We start from the raw sequence: 7,389 nt of genomic DNA, 5'->3' as shown, positions 1-7,389 counted from the left end.
GGGGGGGGGGAGGGGGGCGGGTGATAAAGAAACCCATGAAGTAGTGTATGAAATGTCCTAGTTGTAATTGGCTAAATTTAGCTTAAAAACTCCGGTCTGGCACGGCAAAATGGCTCAATTCCTGAGGGCCCAAAGAAGACACCATCGTGTTGAAAAACAATCCACCATGAACCGCATGCGGACGCCCACGAGGACACCCGCTGCACAAAGCCCACACTGCCGCAGTTTAACTCCAGTGGATCAAAAAGCACATCGAAGTCGCGCTCACCCGCCCGTGTGCTGCCCAAGCCAGGCCACGCCCGCCAGACTGGAAAGGTTAGTGAGGAGTGTGTGTTTGAATGAGTGCCAGCCGATTTCTCCATTTATTTGCTTATTGTTGTTTATGAATACATAAAAAGTCTTAGAACCTCTCCACCAGGTTCGAGGATTTGCCTTCCGCCCTGTTTCGCGGCAGTTGGAGACACAGAGCCACCATATAAAGCCCTGCTCCAGGATGGCCATGAATGAACAGCTGAAGGATTCTGGGCACAATCTTAGTGATCCAGTCAACGTTCTGGCAAAGTGTCAGGTCTCTCCCTGGGGAAGGGTTTAAGGGTAGTCTCCAGAAGCGACGGATAGCAGAACTTAGGACACTTGGTGATGGAAGTCTTCCTGGAAACACAGATAGGTTGCCATGTTGATCTAGAGAAGCTTGGCCAATAGAAATGCAAAACAAGCCACACACGGTTTGAACTTCATAATCATTCCTCTAAAATATCCATTCAAATTAATGTCAATAATTTAACCCCATGTGCCAAATATTTATGTTGTTTCTGCTCATATTAAGTCTCCAAAATGTGGCATGTAATCTATGCTTACAGCACATGCCAGTTCAGATGCTTTTATTAGATAGCATCTATTATGTAAAGTCCATAAAATATACTATAGAAAATAAACCCATACAGTCAAATACTTTGCAACATACTTAAAACTTTTTCTTTTCTTTTTAAATTTATTTATTATTATAAATGAGTACACTGTAGCTGTCTTCAGACGCACCAGAAGGGGGTGTCAGATTTTATTACAGGTGGTTGTGAGCCACCTTGTGGTTGCTGGGATTTGAATTCTTGACCTTCTGAAGAGCAGTCGGTGCTCTTACCCACTGAGCCATCTCACCAGCCCAGAACTTTTTCTAATAATCAAATGAGGTATTCATTTTTACACTTAGTTAAAATTAGAAAATTAGTTTTGTCACTAGATTAACTATATTTTAAATGTTTTTTAAAAGATTTATTTATTTTGTTTATATGAGTACACTGTAGCTGTCTTCAGACACACCAGAAGAGGGCATCAGATCCCACTACAGATAATTGTGGGCCACCATGTGATTGCTGAGAATTGAACTCAGGACCTCTGGAAGAAGCAGTCAGTGCTCTTAACCACTGAGCCATCTCTCCAACTCACATTGTGTCTATTTGATTTTTTGCTACTCGTTTCTTGTGTTCTTGGTGTTTGCCTAGTGAAACAATTTTATTACTGAAGAACCCATTTGTGTGTGTGTGTGTGTGTGTGTGTGTGTGTGTGTATCTGGAGGACTCGAGGTGGAGCTGAGTTTCTAAGCGGCTGGCATTTCTAATGCAAACAGGGCTCTCTAGGCTGCTGAATGGTTACCAGCAGTCTTGCTCAGCTGTGGAACCTATGTGTTAGGCTATCACCATGCCAGGCAAGATGTGCCCTTTGACATTGTAACGATACAACCATTGGTGGTCCAGTAACTTTTCCAGTAGAATTAGAACCCACCTCATAGGAAGCACCCCGTTCTTCTTGAAAAACAGGGCAAAACCCTGTGGCTAGGAAACAGTTGGGCCCCAATGAGGAGTGTTGGCTTAGCTGGAAATTATCGTGAAATTGTCCTCCAAATGTGTGCTCACACCCATAGACTGCTGCTGCCTTCAACTGTGAAGAGAAAGTTCTTGTTCCAATTGGTTTCTAATTGGTCAAAGTATTGGGAGCAAGTGGCTGCTACTGTGGTCTTCACCCTTGTTTTAGAACAGCATCCCAATACTCAGGCTTAATGAGAAAAGCATAATCGTATATGCATATCAACCCCTCAAGGTTCAGGAAACTCCACGGAAGAGTTGAAAATGTAAAACCCGGGGAAAAAAAGGTGAGGTGAAGTATAGTTATTTTTCTCTTGGCTTGATATGGTCACTGATCTCTTGAAGCAGAGGAATTAAGAAGGTGACCAATGGGAAACCCTGGCCACAGTCATAGGTAGGGTACTCCACTCTTTGAGTTCTCATGAGCTGTGTTGAATGAAGAGTTCTCTTGGGCCACATATTAAATATACAAACACTAATGAGGGGGCTGGTGAATGGCTCAGCGAGTAAAAGCACCAACTGCTCTTCTGAAGGTCCTGAGTTCAAATCCCAGCAACTATATGTGGCTCACAACCATCTGTAATGAGATCTGATGCCCTCTTCTGGTGTGTCTGAAGACAGCTACAGTGTACTTATTTATAGTAATAAATAAATCTTTGGGCTGGAGTGAGCAGGGACTGTGTGAACAGGGTGACCGGATCAAGCAGAGGTCCTAAATTCCCAACAACCAGATGAAGGGTCACAACTATCTGTACAGATACAGTGTGTACTCATATACATGAAGTAAATAAATAAATCTTTAAAAAAACACTAATGAGACTTAATGAGAAAAAGTCTGTACATAATTTTATGATATCCACCTTCATAGATAAGCAAAAAAAAGTCTGCATGTAATAGTTCTAATTATATAGTGCTCCATTTAGACTCTAAATTTTAGAGTCTTTTTAGAGTCTTTTTGTTTCCTTGGTGTCCTCCATCCCCACTGGCTCTTGCAATCCTTCTTCCTCCTCTTCCACAGAATTCCCTGAGCCCTGAGAGGAGGGGTTTGATGGAGACATCCCATATAGGACTGAGTGTTCCAAGGTCTCTCACTTCCTACACATTGTTCAGTTGTGGGTCTTTGTGTTGTTAGCTTTCATCTACCACAAGCTTCTCTGATGATGGCTGAGTGAGACACTGATCTATGGGTGAAACAGAATATCAGTAGGAATCATGTTATTGCGATATAGCATGTAGTTTTAAAACATGCTTCCTCCTTTTTGGGGGGCCCTGCTCTCGGTTTAGCTCTGAGATTAAGCTCCACTGTCCCATGTTACCTTCTTCCTGGGAGCTTGGCCTGTGCTCTGGCATCTCCCGGTTTAGGTCCCAGACCAGCTGCCACCCACTTCATTTCCAATTTGCCCATTTCTCCCGGCTGGCTTTGCCAAGCCGTCAACAACCATCCCAGCTGCTTTCTTTCTTCTCCTGCCCACCTTAGCCCTGGGGATGGAAAACACTAGACAGTTTTATCATTTTAAAAATAGCCAGATAACACAATAGCTGGGCAAAGAATCTGCTGCCCTAACCTTATCAGCTAGCCTATTCTAGCCATCTGCTGGTGGCGGTGGCGGAGGCCGCTGTTACCAGCTACCCAAAATCTTAACATGGTTGTACCTGCCTCCTGTTCCAAAACCAGGCAAAAAGCCTCCTCTCTCCCTGCATCCCTTCTCCTTCTCCTGGGACCTGGAAGCCCCACTTTTCCTTTCGCCCAGCAATTGGCTTCTGTCATCTTTGTTGACACAATCAAGAACCAATTAGGGAACCAAATTATAGTATCAGCTCCTCCCTCTACATTGCTATGTTCCTTTAGCAGAATTAGTATTTGTCCTGGTTATAGCCTGGCTAGTCTCAGGTTCGTAGACATCTGGGCAGTGTCAGGCATGGGTGTCATCTCACGAAATGGGCCTTAAATCCAATCAGATAGTTGTCTCCATAACATTTGTGCCACTATTGCACCAGCTTATCCTGTAGGTATTTACCTTTCTTTTCTGGTAGAACGCGGAGTACCATCTAGTACCATCTAGTACTATGAATACCAGTCAGTAGGGAGTACCAGAAATCTTTAAATCAGGTTTCAAGTTCTTTCATAACTGAATTGATAACATCATAAATTATTAAGTATTGTCAACATTTGACCTAAATTTAGCCATCTTCCCTCCATAAAGTAAATGTCATCCTAGTCCCCATCAGTACTTCTAGGCATTCCTAGGACTACAGATGATGTAATCCCTTTACGGTTATGAAACTGTCTTGATGATGATTTGCATGGTGTTAGCTGTTTTAATAGTTTTACATAGGTATTTTTGATAGCTATGCAGTGATGCTTAATTAAACAAGTTTTAGGTGGAAATGACATTGTTTTCTAATTGTACAAGCCCCTTTCTTTTACCTGTCATCACCAGGGCACTGTTAATAAATATACCACACCTGTTGACAATGTAAGAAAAAATATTAGCAGAAATTAATCAGGAGATGGTGGATTGAGAACCACAGTTTTACAAAACAGAGCTACGATCAATTATTTCTTGCTCAAACACAATCTTTCTTGTCTACAGTTTCCTGGCATATGTTGCTTTAGTATGCTGGATTTTTTTCTCATACTACTGATAGTCAAATTATGATTTGCACAATTCTCTTACACTTGTCTATATTAATTAGACTAGTTATAGAGGCAATGCATTCAATGTTGGACTCTATTAAAAAATTAGAAGGAAGGAGATGTAGAGAGTACAAGGATCTTCACATTCACTTACAAGGAAACTAGTAATGTATAACTTGTTTTCTGCCCAGAAGGCTGGGAATGGAGTTAAGCCAATGGCTTAGGTGATCCCTGCACTGGCTGTATGGCCAGGGTCTTTTCTATGCTTCCACACTCAGCAGTGGAGGTAGTAATAGTCTAGATGACTTTTGTGTTATCTGAATGACTGAGACCACACCAGATCCTCCCCAAGTCCTTATAGAACCCAATGTCATGGAAGAAGTGATATGTACTCTGGGTTTCAATGTAATTATTCTTCCTTGTTCACATGGGATTGTGTTATACTAGGATGTGGGTTAAAATGGTGTCCCGTGTCCAGCCCACGAAAGGGTTAGGGCCACTCATGGAGGCAGAGGGTGGGAGTTTGGCTGTGGATGCCCCACTCCACCACCGGGCAGGCATCTGGTTTTGAGAAGCTGCGGAAACCTGCTCAAAAAGATTTTGGAGTTTTCCTTTTGATTTTAAAAGAGATTTTGTATTTTTAGAGACTAGACTTTTAAAGTGCTTGAACTGGTAAAGCACTTTAAGTTTGGTACTTTTAAGTTTGTAATATTGTTGTATTGGTGTGTCAAGTTGACAAGAGGTTGGTTGTCACAGCAGTTTTATGTCAACATGACACAAGCTAGAGTTACCTGAGAGGAGGGAACCTCAACTGAGAAACTGCTTCCAGAAGATCAGGCTGTGGCAAACCTGTACAGCATATTTTGAATCAGTAATTGACGTGGGAGGGGCAAGTGCTTTGTGAATTGGACCACCCTTGGGCTGGTAGTCCTCAGTTCTATAACAAATTAGGCTGAGCTAGCCATGAGGAGCTGTCCTATTTGAGTGCTACCATGTTGACAACATACATGAAAAACTGAAAGGGGGAAAGATGTCTATGTGGAGCTCATGTCTGTGTGGTTGGCTCAATTGTATTTTCTGTTGGAGTGAGATCATGGTGGGAAATGTGTGGCTAAGTAGAGTTGTTCATCCAATGGGGGGCCATGATCCAGAGACAGAAAAAGAGGGATAAAGAAGCCAGGTTAAGGTTCCCCCCTGTGTATGCCAACCGCATCGATTAAGTCCTATCTTCTAAGTTTCTATCAGCACCCTTTTGAATTAGGAACCCATCATGGATTAGGGATTCTGATGAGTTACATTCCTCATGGTCCAATCACGTCTTAAAATACCACATTGGAGCCGGGCAGTGGTGGAGCACACCTTTAATCCCAGCACTTGGTAGGCAGAGGCAGGCGGATCTCTTGAGTTCGAGGCCAGCCTGGTCTACAGAGTGAGTTCCAGGACAGCCAGGGCTATACAGAGAAACGCTGTCTTGAAAAACAAAAACAAAAACAAACCAAAACAAAATACCACATTGGAGATCAGATCTTCAACATGTGAACTTTCGGGGTACATTTCAGAATCAAACTTTAACTATCACATGAATTTCCCTGTCATCCTTGCACAGGGACTATGGTACTAATCTCTGTATTCTGACAAATTTCTGACAACAGTATATGTACTTCTGAAGCGAGTACACAATTATTCATTTTAATTTTAGTTCAAGTCATCTATGACATGATGCTACCAGCAGCTTTTTAACATCTACAAAGCTCACAATCTTTCCAGTCTTACCTACATCCCTGAATAGGCCTGCTTCCACCCTACCTCCATTGCCTGGGGACTCTACCAAACCATGGTGGACAGTTTCCCTCCTCCTTGTGGACACTCAGTCCTCCCTACCAATCCATCCCCATTCTTTGTGCAAACCCCCAACACCTAGAAACCCTTCCTAGGTGGGCCTCCTAATTGTCACACCTGCCAGGGACACGGGTAGGTGAGTAACACTCTGCTTGTCCTCCATTCTCACTCTCAGCCTGGTAACAATCTACTTGCAGGTGTGCCATGTCTCACCTCAATTCCATCCACTGAAAACTCCGGACTCTTGGTTGAGACCCAGGGCCCCCTGGCCCTCTCACCTGTATCTTTCCAGATTGTTCTTTGTCTTACTGCCGCCTATTTGTCACACTCTCTCCTTTCACACCTCTTAACTCTCTGGTGACCCCACCTCTTTGTGTGGACAGGATGCCCTTAGCTTTGTCCTGATGCCCCTTTCAGCCTTTCTCCTAGCCCACCTCTATGCCTCTCCGCCACCCACTGATCTACAGAAGCACGCTCTACCAGGCAATGCACAGTCACCATGCTTTCCTGAGATCAGAGATGGCAAAGGAAACCAAGGAACAGAACCATACCAACTAAGACAACACCTAGAATCACCTCAATCATTTTGACCCCAGATGCCTAGACACCAGTGCAAAACCACAGCCGAGCCCACGTGCTTCCATCAGATCCCAGCAACCCAACTACAGCAGGCCCTGAGAAATGCAATATAGCTGAAGCACAGGACAAGGACATCATAAGAGCTGTTATGAATATGTTCAAGGATCTTAGAGAGGGTGTGAACAAATCCCTTCATGAAATCTGGGAAAATACAAACAGTGGAATGAAGTAATGAAAACAGTTCAAGACATGAAAGTAGAAACGGGATCACTAAAGAAAATCCAAACTGAGGTCAAACTGGAAATGAAAAATTTAGGTCAGAACTGAAAAAGCATCAGAAGGGAGCCTCATCAACAGAGTACAAGAAGACATAGAAGAAAGACTCTCAAGTGTTGAAGACACGGTAAAAGAAATAGATACTTCAGGCAAAGAAAATGTTTAAACTAAAAACCAAACCAAACCAAACCACAACCC

At 43.1% G+C, this 7,389-nt stretch overlaps 1 non-coding gene across 1 annotated transcript; it reads right to left on the bottom strand.

Annotated features, from left to right (window-relative positions):
- Positions 1-6,058: 6,058 nt before the first annotated feature.
- On the bottom strand, positions 6,059-6,163 carry LOC116071674. The gene has a single exon (XR_004111066.1). It is a non-coding gene; the product is annotated as a U6 spliceosomal RNA (small nuclear RNA).
- Positions 6,164-7,389: the final 1,226 nt, after the last annotated feature.

This window comes from Mastomys coucha, unplaced genomic scaffold (genome assembly GCF_008632895.1).
Source record: "Mastomys coucha isolate ucsf_1 unplaced genomic scaffold, UCSF_Mcou_1 pScaffold22, whole genome shotgun sequence".
NCBI classification, from domain to species: domain Eukaryota; kingdom Metazoa; phylum Chordata; class Mammalia; order Rodentia; family Muridae; genus Mastomys; species Mastomys coucha.
This window is presented reverse-complemented; position numbering and strand designations above follow the sequence as displayed.